This window comes from Solenopsis invicta, chromosome 12, assembly GCF_016802725.1.
Source record: "Solenopsis invicta isolate M01_SB chromosome 12, UNIL_Sinv_3.0, whole genome shotgun sequence".
In the NCBI taxonomy this organism is placed as follows: Eukaryota; Metazoa; Arthropoda; class Insecta; order Hymenoptera; family Formicidae; genus Solenopsis; species Solenopsis invicta.
The window spans coordinates 8,605,638-8,625,765 of record NC_052675.1 but is presented as its reverse complement, the minus strand read 5'-3'; the positions used below and the strand labels follow the sequence as shown (position 1 = coordinate 8,625,765).

The 20,128-nt window shown below is 29.8% G+C and overlaps 1 protein-coding gene across 1 annotated transcript in view; it reads left to right on the top strand.

The window, feature by feature from the left end:
• Nucleotides 1–20,128, top strand: part of LOC105198095 (probable cytochrome P450 6a14) — a 51,618-nt gene that overhangs the window by 24,239 nt on the left and 7,251 nt on the right. The window lies entirely within an intron of this gene.

The following is a 20,128-nucleotide window of genomic DNA, read 5'->3' as shown; positions in this document are numbered from 1 at the left end:
AATAATGGCATACGCCTCTTTATCGATTTGCGTATATTTTCTTTGTGTGTCATTTAAAGTATTTGACGCATATTCTATCACTCGCTCCGTTCCGTTTGGATATACATGTAATAGTACGGCACCCACTCCGTATAGGCTAGCATCGGTTGCTAAAACAATTGGCAGCTTAGGATTGAACGACACTAATATTTTATCACTACAGAATGCTTGCTTGACATTATTAAACGCCCTTTCACAAGCGGGAGTCCATCTGAACTGTGAATTCTTTTTCAATAAATCATTTAATGGTTTCAAAATGTAACTCAGATTTTCTATAAATCGTCCGTAATAATTTATTAAACCCATGAACGCTCGGACTTCAGATACGTTCTTAGGTCTCGGCAGTTTTTCTACTGCTTCTATTTTCTTTCTCTCTTTTTTTATACCTTCTTTTCCAATAACATGTCTGCAATACGAGATCTGATTTTTTTAAAATTCACATTTTTCCAAATTTATTCTACCATTATATTCCGATAAACGATTTAACACTAATTCCAAAATTTCAAAATGTTTTTCTATGTTTACACTTGCAATTTTAATATCATCCAGAAAAACAGTAATATCTGGAATATTTTTCAAGATATTTTCAATTGTTCTCTGCCAGATCGCCGGTGCCGATGCTATTCCATACATGAGTTGCATTGATATAGACCTTTGGAAGTATTCAGAGTAAGGATTTCTTTATCCTCCTCTCTTAATTCTAATTGCAAATAAGCTTGTTTCAAGTCTAATTTAAAAAATACTACGCAGCCACCCAATCAGCACACAATATTTATTAAATGTTTTTTTAATATTTATTTAATATTAATTTTTTATTGTACAATTCACTATAACAAAAATATTTATTAAATATTTATTAAATATTTATTTAACATTAATTAAATATTTAAAATAATGATTTAGAAAAAATATTTATTTAAAATTTATTTAACTTTTATTTAACATTTATTTAACATTAATTTAATATTTATTTTACATTAATTTTTTATTTAAAAAACATTTTTTAAAAACATTAGTTTAACATTTATTAAACATTAATTTAATATTTATTTTACATTAATTTTTTATTTAAAAAATTTTTTTAAAATATTAATTTAAAATTTATTAAACATTAATTTAATATTTATTTCACATTAATTTATCATTTAAAAAAACATTTTTTAAAAACATTAATTTAACATTTACTTAAAATTTATTTAATACTCATTTTATATTAATTTTTTATTTGAAATAACAATTTCAAAAACATTAATTTTACATTTATTAAATATTAATTTATTATTTATTTTTTTTTAATAAACATTTTTTAAATATTTATTTAATATTGTTTAAGTATTTATTTTTCATGAATTATTTAATTGAAAAAATGATTTTAGTAGCATTTTTTAAATGTTTATTTAATATTTATTTAATGTTTATTTAATATTAATTTTTTTACTTATTTTTCATCTCTATAAAATTATGTTTATTTATTATTTATTTAACATTTAAGCTCTTTATTTCTCAATTATTATTAAATTTAAAATTTGTTAAAAAATGTTTTAATAACATCTATAAAAATCAGTAAAAAATTAACTTAAATATATATTTAAATAAATAATATACTTTAATTATATATATTTTGTCTTTTCGATAACATATTGACCTGATCTATCAGTGATGTACATTCATAAATACAAAGTGTTTACAGATCATCACGAGGGATCAGTTCGCAGCGATCATAAAAGTCAAACAACGTTCACTGGAGTCGCAACTTGGATGGATGACCGCGTAGTAATTTCCGAGAAAAAAATTCTTAAGAAAAAAACCTTAATATTAAAAAAAATTGTTTAATGTAAAAAGGGGTGTAAATCCACTAATTTTAACGTTTTTGAAAAATTTTTTTATTGCAAGAGCTTTTTTTTAAATATTGTTTTGCTCATTTATGCTTCGTTAAAAAGAACGTTTTTTTAACGTTTAATAAACGTTTTCTTTAAATGTTTTAAAAACGTTTTTATAAAATTTGAAAAACATTTTTTTAATGTTAAAATAAACATTTTTTTAATGAAAAAAAGAGCACTTAACCCATTATTTTTAATGTTTTTATAAATGTTTTTAAAAATGTTTTTTAAATGTTTTTACAAACATTTTTTAAATATTGTATGCTGATTGGGCAGCTAATTTAGCAAAAAGTTCTTCATGAGTCGGTAATGGATGCTCGTCAACTAATAAGCATGAATTTACAGTGACGCTAAAATCGCCGCAGATTCTGACTCCACCATCTTTTCTTAAAACTGGTACAATCGGAGTTGCCCAGGTAGAAAATTCCAAAATTCCAGCTTCCACCATTCTATCTAATTCATTTTTTACTTTGTTTTTAATTTGAAAAGGCACTTGCCTGCTCCGCAAAAACACTGGCTGAGAATTTGGTTTTAAGTTTAGTTGAGCTTTAATTTTTTTAATTGGAGAAAAATCTTCACTAGTTACATTTGCGTATTTCTTTAACAGGTTTTTAAAGCGATTATTACACGATTGTTCTACTAAATTTAATGATTGCACTTGTTCTAAGCTTTCTTTTAATTTATTGAAAATTTTCAATTGATTTATTCATTCGCGACCCAAGAGTGGCTGTCTATCATATTTTACTACGTAAATGTTTAAATACCTCCAAGAGTCTACATCTTTAACTTTAACTTTAATCAATCCGATCGGAATAAAATTCTTTTTACAATATAATCGCAATTTTAATTCTGTTTTCAAGACTATTATATTTGGAAAATTTAATTTCAGCCAAGGCTGACTCACCAATGTTACTGCCGCTCCGCAGTCAACATCGAATTCTATTTTCCTATCCTCTATTTGGAGAAAGACTTTGAACGATGATTTGCATGTTTCTGTGCGTGATCTATTGTGGCAATATCCACACAGTCTGTTTGGCCTTTCTTCTTACATACTCTTTTCAAATAACCGTAACCGCCGCATTCCAAACATTTCGTTCTCCGAGGAAGAGAACAAGAAGGCGCCAAATGGTTTCCACAACACCTAAAACAAATTATTTTATTATTATCTTTAACACCATTTTTACAATATTTTGCATTTCCCGCATTATGTGCTGGTTTCTTTGACTCCGATTTTGCAAACGGCTACTTCTTGCGCTCTTTGTCGTTCGTCTTCTTCTTGTTTTTCTTTCCAGCTCCGACGAAATCCACTGCCGTTACAGCTTTGTCCTTCAACTTGTTGACACCCTGGTCCGCCATCTCCATAGCGCATGCAACCTTGAGAGCTCGTTCTTTTGTAAGATCAACGGTTTCCAACAGCCTGGCTTGGATTCGTGGATTTTTGATTCCAAACACAAATTGGTTTTTTAACTCCGTGTTAAGATAATTTCCAAATTTGCAATGCAAGGATAGCTTTTGAAGCGCTGTCATATATTCTTGTGTGGCCTCTCCTTCTTTTTGCATTCTCTTGCGGAACGTGAATATCTCCGCAATTTCTAACGGCTCTGGAGCATAATATTCGCCCAGCTTATTACAAAGTTCGTCGAACGTTTTTAAATATGAATCGTCTGGATCAATACGATCACACAACACGCCAAAAGCTTCAACCCATATAGACAAAAAGACATCTTAAAGACTTCTTAAAGATGTCTTGCATGTCTTGCAAGATATCTTAATAATTGTCGTAAAGACATCTTTTAGAAGTCTTTTAGAAGTCTTACGCAACAGTTTTAGACATCTTTTCGATATCTTGAGATATCTAAAAGACATCTTAAAGATATCTTTAAGACTTCTTTACGACATCTTAAAGACATCTTGAAGATATCTTTAAGATATCTTAAAGATATCTTTAAAACATCTTTACGATATCTTTAAGACATCTTTAAGATATCTTTATGATATTTTAAAGATGTCTTAAAGATATCTTTTAGATCTCTTTAAGATATCTTTAAAAGACGCCTTGAAGATATTTTGTAGGGCTGAGTGTATTTCAAATACAAAGTACAAAATATTAATATAGGTACTTATATTAGTATTTGTTAAATGAATAATTTAGACATGTAAAGAAAAGTTAAGTTGATACTTTAAAAGTCTTGAATGTATTAAAGAGTTCTTTTATTAAACAAAAGCAATTAGTTGTATGGAAACAGCTGTCATCTTTTTAATTAAATTTGTCACTTCGTCTCTGTCGTTCTTAAGAGTTTGACGCACTGCTGATTGTAATTTCTGCTCTTTGAATAAAAGATCTTTCTGCCCATTTATAATTTGAACACTAATTATTTCTCAGGTTATGGGCCCAGACTAAAACGCGCAGTGTAATAATAGTTAACGCGAGTGAAAATAATAATAATAGTATTAATTTGTGCGTGTGTTCCGGAAATAGTTTATATCGTGTGTGCGGTTTAGTGCAACATACAGGCGGAAAAAGACAGATATAAAGTTCCTCTTTTCGATGGAACCAATTTTAGCAATTGGAAATTTTGCATGGAAACGTTACTCGCGGAACACGATTTAACTGATTATGTTGAAAGGCCGGTAACGCGGACGATCGAATTGAAGGATACGGACACACCGAAACAGAAGGCACAGAAAGAAGCGCAGCTGAAGCCTCTCTTTAAAAGCGATCGAAAATATAAATCGCTTATTGTTCAACGAATAGGCGATAGCCATCTGGAGTATGTAAAGGATCAAGAAACTTCTTATGAAATTTGGAGAATTCTCAAAAATACCTTTGAGAGAAAAGGCATCGCAAGCCAGCTTAGAATACGGAAGAAGCTGCTAACTATGAAATTTGAGACGACAGAGACGATGAGTACACATTTCCTTAATTTTGATAGGCTTATTCGTGAATTAAAGTCCACTGGTGCCGTGGTTGAAGAAACGGATGTTGTCTGCCATTTATTATTAACGCTACCTTCAAAGTATGATGCGGTTGTGACAGCTTTAGAAACTTTATCGCCAGATCTACTCAAAATAAGTTTTGTGAAGAATCGTTTATTAGACGAAGAAGCGAAGCGTAGCGGATCGAGTGATGCGGACAATGGAAAACATGTGGCATTTGCGACAAGTAAAGGTGGAGTGAAGAAAGGAAGTGGAAATAATGTGAAATCTCAGTGGAAGAACAAATCGACATTTCAATTTCAATGTCATAATTGTGGTTTGTATGGACACAAACGGGCTGACTGCAGGAAACCTCGTAAAATAAAAAAAGAAGCAGGAAGTGCAAATATTACTACGGAGGATCTGAAGAAGAAATCAACTGCAGAAGAGGAATATGCATTCAATGTTGAAGCGGAAATCGACGGAGAGACGTGGTATTTGGATTCAGGTGCGACGGAACATCTAGTGCGTTCGGGTGAGAAACTTTTTAATATCAAGGTATTACGGAAACCTGTTCAAATACATGTTGCTAAATCTGGACATAAATTATTTGCAACGGAATATGGAGAAATTCAGGTACGTACATTAGTAGATGGAAAAGCACGTTTGATCACGATTAAAGAAGTGTTGCTTGTACCAAATCTTCAATTTAATTTATTGTCAGTTCGAAAGCTGGAAATGAATGGTTATTCAATTCTTTTTAGTAATGGTAAAGGAATTATTAAAAAAGGAAACTGTACGGTTGCGGAAGCAATACGGAAAAATAGATTATATGAACTTGATATTTGTAGAGAATCGTTAATAGCAAATGTCTGTAGCGTGGAAGATAAAATAGATTTGTGGCATAAGCGTTTTGGTCACATTGGTTATGATAATTTAAAGCGGCTGTTTTTTTTGGTAAACGGTATTAAGCTAGAAGAAAAGTTTGACAGGAAAGCAATTGGTCAATGTGAAATTTGTATAAATGGAAAGCAAACGATATTACCACATTCTCAGACGCGTGTACATGCTAAAAGGGCACTTCAATTGGTTCATAGTGATGTTTGCGGTCTTATGGGCATTGAATCTTATGACAAGAAGAAATATTTATTGTCTTTTATTGATGATTTTACTCATTTTCGTGTATACTCTACGAGAGAAGAGTGAAGTTTTCAAGTATTTCAGGTTTTATCATTCAATGGTGGAAACATGTTTCAATCAGAAGCTCAGTAGATTAAGATGTGACAACGGACGAGAATATCTTTCTACAGAAATGAAGAATTTCTGCGCTAGTCAAGGAATACAATTTGAATTTACGATTATACACCACAGCAAAATGGAGTGGAGGAACGGATGAATCGTACTATCACAGAAAGAGCACGTTGTATGCTTTTAAATTCAAAGGTGAGCAAGAGTTTTTGGACAAAAGCAGTTCAAACAGCAGTGTATTTAATTAATCGAAGTCCAACAGAAGCTATTAAAGGAAAGGTTCCTGCTGAGTTATGGTATGGAGAAAAACCGGATGTTCAAAAATTAAGAATTTTTGGATGTATTGCCTATTTACGTTTACCCAAGGAATTAATTGGTGGAAAATTTGATTCAAGATCAAAGAAGTGTCGTATGATGGGTTACTGTCCGAACGGGTATCGTTTATGGTGTCCGGAAGAGAAGAGGATCATTTTAGGACATGATATAATCTTTGATGAAACAAGGTTTGTTCTTGATGGAAATGAAGATTTTTATAGAAACGGTCAAATAAAACATGAAGATAAGAAGACGATTTCAACAAAACATCAGGATGAGGAAGCGGAATTTCAAGAGGAAAGGATTTCAAGAGACGAAACAAGGTTGAATATTAGTAGTTCTGAAGAAAATGATTCTTTCGAGAGTGCAAATGAAGAGGAAATTGTTCATAAACGGAGTTCTTGCAGTTCAGAAAGAAAAGAAGAACAGAAGAATAAAGAACTTAGACGCAGTACAAGACTAAAGACTAAACCCAAATATTATGATGAATATATTGGAATAGCTTTAAATGCTGAAGCTTTTGTTGATGATGTACCAGAAGATTATGATGATATTCAACGGAAAGAAGATAAAGAATACTGGTATAAAGCAGTATAAGAAGAAATTACCTCTTTATTGGAGAACAAAACTTGGACTCTTACGAAATTACCGGAAGGTAAGAAAGCAATTAACAACAAATGGGTTTTTAAAATCAAACGAGATCAAGATAACAACGTTCAGAGGTATAAGGCTCGTCTAGTTGTTAAAGGATGTGCTCAGAGAAAAGGTTTTGATTATACGGAAACTTATGCACCAGTTGCACATATTACAACGGTCAGAACACTTTTCTCATTTATTAATCAAAATAAATTATTTACAAGACAGCTAGATGTCAAGAATGCCTTTTTGCACGAAATTATAGAAGAGGAAATTTATATGAAGAAACCTCAAGGTTTAGAGAAATCAGATGGATTAGTTTGCAAATTAAACAAATCTCTTTATGGACTGAAGCAGGCGCCACGAGCATGGAATGCTAGATTTGATAGTTTTGTTAAAGGACTTAATCTTAAACGTTCAGAAAATGATATGTGTTTATACTCTCGTATAACAAAACGAAGCAAGCTGTTTCTTCTACTTTATGTGGACGATATTATTATTGCAGCTGATAATAAACAAGAATTAAAAGAATTAAGAGATATGCTAATGCACGAGTTTCCAATTACAAACATGAAGAACCCACATTATTATTTAGGAATAAAGATTGATTTTCGGTATAATGGCATATTCCTAAGTCAAAAGGCTTTCATGGAGAGAATGTTAGAACGGTTTAACATGACTGAGTGCAAACCAGCTAAAACACCGATGGAAGCAAAAACAAAGGAGAAAGAAGATCATGAAAAAGTCAAAAGTATTACTGAAACAAAGCCTTATCGAGAATTGATCGGATGTTTAATGTATCTGATGCTTTACACACGTTCGGATATTAGTGCAGCAATTAATTATTTTAGTCGTTTTCAGAATTGTGCTACAGAGAGTCACTGGATTGGTCTAAAGCGAATTCTACGTTACATAAAGGGTACACTGGAATATGGATTGTTCCTACCAAAGAAGAGAAATAATATTCCTCTGCTTGCATACGTTGATGCAGACTGGGCCAGTGATAGCGATCGGAAATCTGTTACTGGTTATTTAATTCAAGTTTATGGAGCTACGGTGTCCTGGATAACAAGAAAACAAACAACGATAGCTTTGTCATCAACAGAATCTGAATATGTAGCCTTAGCTACAGCAGCAATTGATATTTTATGGTTTATTAAATTGTTACGCGATTTTGGACATGACTGTGATGAACCAATTACTGTATTTGAAGATAATCAATCTTGTATACATTTACTAAATAAATGGGAACATCGTAGACTGAAACATATTGACATTAAATATAATTTTGTTAAAGATCTGTGTAGTAAAAGAAAGTTGAAAGTTGTGTATATACCTTCAGATAAACAGATTGCAAATTTTTTGACTAAAGGGTTAACGGGTGAACGGTTTGTCAAATTGCGTTCAGAAATAGGAAATTGTATGTTTTGATTTAAAAGTTAAATATATAAAGATGTTAAATTAAGAGGGAGTGTTAAATGAATAATTTAGACATGTAAAGAAAAGTTAAGTTGATACTTTAAAAGTCTTGAATGTATTAAAGAGTTCTTTTATTAAACAAAAGCAATTAGTTGTATGGAAACAGCTGTCATCTTTTTAATTAAATTTGTCACTTCGTCTCTGTCGTTCTTAAGAGTTTGACGCATTGCTGATTGTAATTTCTGCTCTTTGAATAAAAGATCTTTCTGCCCATTTATAATTTGAACACTAATTATTTCTCAGTATTTGAATTACAATACAAAATACTGGCAATATTGATTTAAAATACAAAATATAAGTTGTACTTTGTATTTCAAATCAAAAGATTTCCAATATTTTATATTTTATAATTTAAATATTAAGATTGCCAATATTTTGTATTTTGTACTTGAAGTACTTTTTGCCCAGCCTTGATAATGCAGTAAGCCTTAAACCTTAAAAAGTTGATCAACCATTATAGTCAATTATTCTCCTCATATTCGATTGTAATCATCCCATGGTCTACCGGCTTATTTAAACTTTACTACACCAATTTATAATAGAACCTAAATCTAAGCCTAAGCATACATCGGATATAAAACACGTTTTGGACGCAAAGAAACTGTTTGTAAAACAATAAAACTGTTAGATCATAATAATCACTTATATTATATAAACGTACGTAATTATTTTAGTAGTAATTACTTATTATAGTTTTTTCCTTATAGTAATTAATGACATTAATATTTTTTTTGTCAGGCCATAATTAATTTGTATAATGAATTTGCATTAAATTAAAGAGATAATAAATTTTGTCGTAAATATAATTTCAATAGAATTCATTATACATATTTTAAATCAAAAAACTGGATAAACTAAAAATATATTTATATATCAAAATGTTACTTAGAATTATTGACTCGGTTTTTATAAATACATAATTGAACTTTCACATATAAATATAGCGTATAAAATTAATATTGCACAATGAACTAAAAATAAAAATGACTATATCTTAAAATATTACTCAGTCAGAATTATTGTCATTTTTTGAAATACTTATTGTACTATCGTGGAATACATAACAGTACATACATCACAGTAACATTGCACAATAAACAAAAAAATACATATATAAAAATATATAAAAATATTATATAAAAATATTAGTCATGTCATAGTTATTGTGCTTTTTTTTAGTAATACCGCATCTTATTACCAGCGTGTTGAAACCATCTTGTAATGTGTTTCTTAATCTCTGCGATATTATTAATCTTTCCATTATTTTTGGTATTAACTACACTTATAAAAAAATTAAGTATTAATATGAAATCAATAAAAATAGAAAATTGCATTTATTGTATACATAAATATATAAAATGTTCAAAAAGCAAATGTTTCAAAAAATTAAAATTTCTCATATGTTGTAAGCAGGGATTAAAAGTAACGAGTTATTTGTAACGGCATTACCGTTACAAATAATATAGTTACTTTTTTTGGTAACAAATTAGTAACGGCGTTAATTTTTATTTTTTGTAACTGTAACTGTAACGTAGCTACAAGCTAGTAACGGTAACAAATTTAATAGTTACTTTCATCGTTACTTTTTAATTTATAATATAATTTTTAATCTTCATTATTCAATCAATATTCATAGTTCGTTGTTATATTATATTTAAGATCGTTTTGATAAATAGTTGTAAAATAAACCAATCACAGAATTGTATTAGCATAAAAACGAACTTTACAGTTGTCAACTTTTGTTTAAAGTAAATAGTAAATTAATACCGATAAAAATGTAATACTATATAAAGTAAAACATTTTCATGATTTAATTTTTACAATACATTACAAAGTAAAACCTTCATATAAAAGTCAAACCTTTGTGACGTAATTATTTAACTTTCTATTAAAAATATCAATAAAAAATGTAGTTTATATTTAACAAATTCTATATGAATCTTATTCAAAAAATTCTATATAATTTTTGTAGTTTTATTTATTTTAAGAACTGTAAGTTTAGAATTATATAAAAATTTTTAAACATAATCTAATTCTATTTTAAAATTAAAAAAGTAACAACAAAGTAACGAATCGTTACTATCTATGTAACGGTAACGGTCACGAGTTACTTTTGAGAGTCACTAACGAATAACGGTATAATTAGTTACTTTTTTGATACGGTAACGAGTAACAATAACAAGTTACTTTTAAAAAGTAACTTTCCTTTCCCTGGTTGTAAGTACCAAAAAGCATACATTCATGTATATACGAAGGATACATAAACTACGATAACTTTCTCAAATAATTAAAAGCACACATTAGTACTCTTTACCCTTCTTCAGCGGTACATTGTTCAGCGTACATGGTAAACAAGAAACACAACGATGTAAACTACACGATAAGAAGAGACCAAAAAAAGATACACGTACACGCAAATAGGATAAAGTTATTAATACGCGACACAAGCTAATAAAAAATATATTACACAAAAAAAATATATATATACGCGCAAAATAATAATACAAAGAAATATAATAACAATAAAAATATATGCAAACATACATAGTAAGAAATAATAATATATACAGATATAAAAATATATAAAAATAAAAAATCCGGTAATAGCAATAAGCACAGAAAAACGCTTGTATATCATATCCCTGCGAGACAACTTGCGTACGTGTAAAAATAGCTAGAAATTAAGTATTGTTTACTCTTTTTCAGTGGTACATTGTTCTTAATATGTTATTACAAAGATGCACGCATTATTATATCCCTCATAATAATCATGTTAGCATATATCAAACTGTTTTAATGTAAAAACTTTTATATATATATAGTTATTAAAGCATCAAAAATGTCAATATTCTTATCGATGAAATCTGTTAAGATTAGCCTATTATTCTGTTTTATGTAAGATGACTCATTATTTCATCCTGTTTGAAATTCAAGGAACTTAACAAGGATAAAATGATACATGCGTATCATGCACATAAAATGGAAAATATATAAAAAAAGCTTTAGAATATCACACCAAAACCACATATTTGTTTCGTTTGAAGTTTGACCTTTGCAAAATGTCAAACAACAGTAATAGGAATACAAATAAAAGCACAGCAACAAAATCCAATGCAACGTAATTCTATATATGTTCCTCAATCAGAAATTAGACTCGTTAATATATTAGCCTTATTTTTATCAATATTGACATTTTGTAATGAGCTTAAGCATTATTACATTTCATGATAAACCAATTTACTGACCTTTGATGAGGTTAATATAATTAAGTTGCTCTTAAACTTGATTATATTAGCACAGTTCACTTACAAGCAAACCTACCCAACTGTTACACTCCGATTTTGATGAGCTTTGAATATGTTGTAGTCTAGGTCAAAATAAGAGACACGTATTTTTTTATAAGGGCCCATGCGCACTTTTAGGGGATGAAACACCTCTTTAAAGAAAAAGACTTTTTTTTTCGAAGCGTATATCGTCGAAACTATAAGAGATAGAAAAAAATGTTCTAATTAAAAGTTAAATGGCATGAAAAGTACTATACAACAGTGATAAAAAATTTTTTTTTAATTTTTTTTATACTTTTCCTCATCACCTACCAATTTTTTTCAAAATTTTTATTTCTTTTTATAAGCGGAATAAAGTTTATTTTATTACGAATCCAACGATGTATAACAAAGTTATATTCCGACATTCCCATTTGCCAAAAATAATTAAAAACTTTTCTATACTCATGGTACGCGCACCCGTCCGTGTGCTACGGAAGTGTCCCTTTCCAATTTTGACGAGTTTTTAATATGTTGTAATACAAATAAAAATATGGGACACGCATTTTTTATACGCCCATATGACCGTTAAGGGGGTGAAACACGCTGTTGAAAAAAATTGATTGTTTAATTTCTGAGGTAATACTGTCGAAACGGTAAAAGATATAAAAAAAAGTTTCAAATAAAAGTTTTATGGCTTTCTATGTACTTTATAACCGTTCGCTCAGGTTTTTTGAAAATGTCATTTTTCTCAAAATCTTCTTCCCCCCTCTTCTAAATTTTTGAAAAATTTAAAATTTATCTTATATCAAAACTTATAGCCTATTTAACAACAAATTTAAACATGTATGATAAAGTTGTAGCCCAAAGACACATTTTTCAGAAATCAACATAATTAATATAGAAATAGAATAAATAGAAAACAACATATTAAAAACTCGTCAAAATTGGAAAGGGACACTTCCGTAGCACACGGATGGGTGCGCGTACCATGAGTATAGAGAAGTTTTTAATTATTTTTGGCAAATGGAAATGTCGGAATATAACTTTGTTATACATCGTTGGATTCGTAATAAAATAAACTTTATTCCGCTTATAAAAAGAAATAAAAATTTTGAAAAAAATTGGTAGGTGATGAGGAAAAGTATAAAAAAAATTAAAAGAAAAAATTTTTTTATCACTGTTGTATAGTACTTTTCATTCCATTTAACTTTTAATTAGAACATTTTTTTCTATCTCTTATAGTTTCGACGATATATGCTTCGAAAAAAAAAGTCTTTTTCTTCAAAGAGGTGTTTCATCCCCTAAAAGTGCGTATGAGCCCTTATAAAAAAATACGTGTCTCTTATTTTGACCTAGACTACAACATATTCAAAGCTCATCAAACTCGGAGTGTAACAGTTGGGTAGGTTTGCTTGTTAGTTAATTTTTAGTACTCGTAACTCGTAACGGATAAACAATAAACGCGTCCACATACGTTTGTTGCCCCAAACGGACCAACGGAATCTGCTTCACAGCAGATTCAACCAGAGTCAACAATGATATCAATGACGACCACGGAACAACGTTAGGTTATAGTTCTCGCCATGGACATAAAAATATAGGGACAGAGAGCATTACGATGCGGGGGGAAGCTACTGCGGAATGTTGCGACGAGGTAAAGTGTGTCTAACAAGTAAACCTAGGGAGGTGTGACTCACCGATTTGAATGAAACTTTGCAAATTTGTAGAACTATGAAAAATATTTGACATGTATTTTCTTTTATCGGCAATGGTCCACTCTGAAGAGTGAAAACTACCCCTTGAAGGTAAAGAATAGAATTAACATTTTAGGTGAAATAAGTTAAAAATTTTAAAAAGTAAAATGAGTTAAGGGATTTTTGGGGTCGCTGAAACTAAATCTTATGTCAAAAGTATGAAATTCAAAATGGCTGACCCAATATGGCGTCTAGATACGTTAAAATTTTTATTATTTTTTATCAAAATGAGTAAATTTTAAGCATTCTTGTCATTACAGAATAAAAATTTCCGATTTTGAGTCGATGATTTTAAATATGGTGTTAAAGATATAAAATTCAAAATAGCGGTCTCAATATGGTAGCTATATACGTTAAAATTTATAATTTTTGCAAGAAATGTGTCGATACAAGGTCCTCACCTTTCGTGGTGCTTTTTTACAGTGAGTCCCCTTGCCACTCATTTTTCGGGGTGCTTTTTTACAGTGAGTCTCCTTGCCTCTCACTTTTCGGGGTGCTTTTTAACAGTGAGTCCCCTTGCCTTTCTTATGAAAATCGTAAATCTCTTTACACTATTGTTTTTTAAAATAATCTGTATTAGAAAATAATTGTAATTCTATAAATTTATAAAAATGTTAATATTATCTGGCAAGCCAGTTTACTTTGTAATTGGCGTAAAACAAGAGGACTCACTGTAAAGAAGCACCTCGAAAGGTGAGGACCTTGTATCGACACATTTTTTGCAAAAATTATAAATTTTAACGTATATAGCTACCATATTGAGACCGCTATTTTGAATTTTATATCTTTAACACCATATTTAAACTCATCGACCCAAAATCGGAAATTTTTATTCTGTAATGACAAGAATTCTTAAAATTTACTCATTGTGATAAAAAATAATAAAAATTTTAACGTATCTATACGCCATATTGGGTCAGCCATTTTGAATTTCAACTTTTGACATAAGATTTAGTTTCAACGACCCCAAAAACCCCTTAACCCATTTTACTTTTTAAAATTTTTAACTTATTTTACCGAAAATGTTAATTCTATCTCTTACCTTCAAGGGGTAGTTTCCACCCTTCAGAGTGGACCATTGCCGATAAAAAAAATACGTGTCAAATATTTTTCATAGTTCTACAAATTTGCAAAGTTTTATTCAAATCGGTGAGTCACACCTCCGTAGGTTTACTTGCAAGTCTGATTGGCCGTTACCGTGCGCGTGCGCAAGTGGAAGATGTCTTTTACGAGATCTCTTAAAGATATCTTTAAGATATTTTTTAGAGATGTATGAAAGATGTCTTTTACGAGATGTCTTGAAGATATCTTTTAGACATTATTTAAAGAAGTCTTCAAGATGTTTTGTTTAAGACATTTTTTAGACGTCTTGAAGATATCTTTTTCAAGACATCTTTTCCGAGATGTCTTTAAGATGTCTTTTAAATGTCTTGAAGACATTAATGCTGCGAAATGTTTACTGGGAACTCCGATTTAGTAAAGCAAGTAAACAACTTTTTCTTCCGTGTCCGTTATTCTATAGACCTTGAACGCACCTTCTAGACGTAACCAACGCTTCCAAGTCTGTGTTGCCGGATCGAATTTTTCAATTTGAATCGCACTTTGCAGGTTTGCGACAAACGCGGGTCCAGCTCCTGCATTCACCGAATTTCCCGCACCGCCAGAACTACCAACACCCGAACTTGTAGGCATCATAATTTGTGTCCTTTTCTATTGTCTTCAAAAAAAAGGAAAAACAAAGCCGACCGATCGTCTCGCTCGCTCGCACGTTTCCACGTTCCACAGCACGTTCTCTGTCTCTCTCTCACTCGAAAGTTTCTACAATTTCCACTTATAATTTCCACTCACTCACTTACTGATATCCCATACTCGTCGCCAGTTTTGTTATATTCTTATTCCCGAATCGGTATATAAAGATTATGCCTAGTAGTGAGGATGTACAGAGATGTATTTTAGGGCGATACTCGTTATACAAGCGCGGGGGGGGGGGACACAGCCTAAATTTCGACCGCGTGCTTCCTGCTCCAGCTTCTCAGACGGAGAGTGCTCCGATCCGCACGCATACGCGCGCACGTCTCTCCTTACCACAGCGCCACGTAGTATGAACATACGCGTGGCGCTCATACTCTCGCGCGGCTGTTATGAATTTACCATATACATAACAACGTGTATACACAGTTGGAGAAATTATGTTAAATTTAATATAAATCACATGTCCCAAACGGTCTACTTAAAATTTTGTGTTAATTTAACATTATCTAGATGTGTTAAATGATAACATTAATACTGCGTAAAAATAGTATTTTAACAAAAAAAGAAATGTAATTTTGATCGTAATTTGAAGATAATTGTGTGTACAATTAACATAATTTTTTATGATGAAATTAACAGAATAGTAAAAAAGTATTGCAATTATCCCAATTCCTGTTATAGACATCAACACTTTTTCTATAAATTTTAACAGATCAAAATGTAAATTTATAAAAACGATTTTTCATATTATTTTCACAAGTCTACATCCAAGCAGAATAAGTCAAAATGACATCAAAATGATTCACAATTATATCAAAATGATATAAAAGTAAATCGTAATTGATCAAAAAGTGACTTTTAATGATCATTTTACAGTCCCTTTGACATCATTTTGACGTGATGACTCCGTTCTGTTTGGACACTTTATATCTGTTAAATTCAGTTAACATAACAGGCAAGTGTTAAATTTACACATATAAATAATATATATGTTCATTAACACAAAAACTTTAACCAGCACATTTTTTAAATAAAAATACACAAATTTTCCAACAGTGTAATTATAATGGATTCACGACAAACCAATTGATAAATCTATTTTTTTATTTTCCTGAAACTGATACATACAATGTATAGTTCTATAAACGTATAATAATAATATACGTATTTTTTTTTATTTAATCAAAATAATTTTTTTCTATTGTGAACAATCATTAAATTGTAAATTGATTTTTTTCAATGTTAGAATATACTGCCTAATTTATTATTTAATGTGATTAGAATTATAGTACAGCTACAAATAAAAAATTATTTTTAAATAAATGTTTCAATTTTTTTTTATTTTAATGCGTATTTAAAATTTTGTAAAAGTATATTATAAAATATTATGTTTCCTGCTCAATTTGTAATTAATTTGTAATTTGTATGCAATTTTTTTCAAGATGGAGAGATGCCTATAGTTTATTAAACAATACGAAGTATACATATAAGGTGTCCGATAATTGTACCTCTTATGTACTGATAGAACAAGTTAAATTGAGCAGAAAGGTCCTCTACTATTTTATAAAATTCGTAGTAATTGATAATTAAAACATTAATTACTGAAAATTATTGACTTAGCCCAGTTCATCACTTAATGCAAACACGCGGCAAAAAAAAGCCGCTCGGCACTGTGAGGCGCGGAAGAAATTGTTACTTAAATGACTATACTTAGACACACAAGCGGCGCACTGCCACTTGAAAAAAATAACTTCCTGTGCGCTTTTCCGGGAAAAAATATTTTATATGAATATATAAATATATTATATAATCAAATATAAATATATATAATTATATATATATATATGATAGAGTATCATACATACAATCAAATATTTTTTCCCGGGTTATTAGCAACGATCCGATAATCATTGGGTCGTTAATTATTGTAAATTTTACACAAAATGGTAGAAGACTTTTATGTTCCAGTTTTATATTTTACTTACTCTATCATATATATATATATATATATATATATATATATATATATATATTAGCAGTATAAATAAGTTTCCGCCGTTTTTTATCAAAAATTGGGCATTTATTGTGAAAAAACGGTACCTAATGTTTTATTCGAAGTATTGTCCATCGTTAACCACTACTTTTTCCCATCTTTCTGGTAGCATACGGATATTGCGTCGGAAGAATGCTTCATATTTTGAAGCTATCCACAAATCGATCCAATTTTTTGTATCTTTATATGATGTCAAGCAATAAATATATTTAAATTAATAAAATATAACATTAAAGCAAATATATATATTGTATATATATTTAATCAAAAAATTTTATTTTTATTGTGTATCGTGTTAAAGTTATAAATCAAATAAAGTGTAAATTAGCAATCTTTTTTTACAAATATTTAATATACTTTATTACAATTAAAATTTTTCTCATTGATGTACATTGAATATAAGATAAATCACTTAAAACACATATTTAAATATTTATTACATATTTTTTCTCTTCTCTTTTTCTCTTTTCATTAAGTAATATATTTTATTTCTTATTTTGTTCGTATTTTATTGTATTTCAAAATCATTATGGAAATGAAATATGTATGCATTTTCTGTCATATCTACATATATACATTTGGTTTTTACATTCCTTAAAGATACTATGTATTTTTCACCTTCCGTAATAATTTTCATACAATTATGAACAGACTGTACTAATATAAAATTGTTCACATATTTGTTCTATAACAAGAAGTTTAACATAATATAAGTTTAACATAATGCGCAAAATACCTCTTTAAACGGCTTCGGATCAATATAGACAAAAATTTATAAATTAAGACAATTTTGGTGTAATGAACGTAATTAATTGTTAGTACTTAGTGTTGAATAGATTTTTTAATTAGTTCATTTAAATTTGTGAACATCATTTTCTTAAATATATTATATATTGAATATAGTATATAGTAATATTTAAAAGTATCTCTGTTCTTTACAGGATGTTTTATAAATGTAAAAAATTTATTACAGTATCTCTTAGCTTTATACTTTATAAACTTTTATTTTGTATAAAATAAATAAATAAAATTAAAATTACTTTTTTGTATTTTTATGTTAAAAAATGTTAATACGGTAATTTTAAACTTAAACTTATGAATAAATATAATAAAGTTCCAAAAATTATTTATAAGTAACTAAATTACAAAAAAATAAACTAGTTAAATTGTATTAATACTTTTTATTTATTGTTAATATTACTTCAGTATATTTTTTTATACTAAAGTAATATAAATAGATTTGAAACGAGATAAATCTTTGTTTCAAATCTAAAAATAAAAATTCAAAGTTATACGAAAATTATGTTACGAATAGGTTTAAAATATAAAAGATAATTCCCTGCTAAAAATGTCCAATTAAAACTCTTAAAAATTCAATTCTATTTGATTTAATAAGTTGAATCACGTTTTTGAATCTGCATTTTCCATTAAAACATAATTATGGTTATAATTGCCACAAGTTATAATTGCCACTATCTGCCATCTTTGCTCCTTCCATTCCTTCTTTAGGTACTCTGGCAACACTTTACCTTTCACCCTACCATACCATATGTTAAATTTAAAGCCCTTATTTTCTCCCATTTTTCTTCCTTCTGCCACCTACTTTCTCTTGCCACTACCTCTTCCCCCTACAGCTCTCCCCCATCTCTCATCTTTTCTATCTCAATTAAGCTCTAACTCTTTTCCTTATAAAAATCTCTTCTTTCTTCTTCCCATTTACTCATTACTTTTCCTACCTTCGCCCTGTCTCTCATTTCCTCCAAACACAACCTTGCCAGCTCTCCTCCCCCTCCCTCTACCAGTTTCTTTTCATAACTCCATGCCCTCAACCCTGCCCTCTCCCTCAACTTTTTCCTCTGCATTTCCTCCCTCACCACGTACCCCGGCGAGTACCTCCCATTCTTCAAAATCCACTTCAAGAACCTGTCCTGTATCCTCTTTACCTTCTTTCTTTTTTCCAGCCCCATATCTCCACTCCATATCCCATTATCGTCCAAACCAATCTATCAAACAACCACATCCTTCTCGACCAATCCTTTTTAAACTTCCTCTTTCCTATCCTCCTCACTTCTCTCATCACCACCGCTCCTTTGTTAACTCTCTCCTCTATATGTTCTTTTTGACTCCCATTTGTCATTATTACATATCTTAGATATTTGTATTTTCTCACCTCTTCTATCTCTCTTCCTTTCCATTTCCACACCATTTCTTTTTCTGTCTCCTGCCCCCCCCCCTTTCACACCTCATTATTTTCGTCTTCTCCACATTGACCTCTAATCCCTTCCGTTTTATATAACTTTCCAATGCCTTAATCATCCCTTTCATCCCTGTCTCTTCCTCTGCAACCACTGCTACATCATCTGCATACGCTAATGAGTATATTTTCTTTTCCTTTACCTTTACTCCCCCTCATCTAATAATAGTAATAATAAATTGTTTATTACACCAAAAATGACTCTTTTTTCACACACTATATTATGTCCGATATAATCCTTCACAAACAAGCATGATAAAAATGTAATGCCTTTAAAAAGTATAAAAAAACGATTGATGTTTTTATTTTAGGAAAATGAGTTTCAAGAGGTGTTTTGGTATAAGAATGAAGTTTGGTATGGCATATAATATGTTCAAATTTAGTTATTTAAAAAAAATTATTTCTGAAAAAGCTTAGGTGTCCGATACTATCTGACCTTCCCCTACAGTTTTTAAAGTGCAGAAATTAATTTTTAAACTTATTATCTAATCGGCTGTTCCAAAACTTTTGCTCATTTTATGCACTTAAATTGTTTC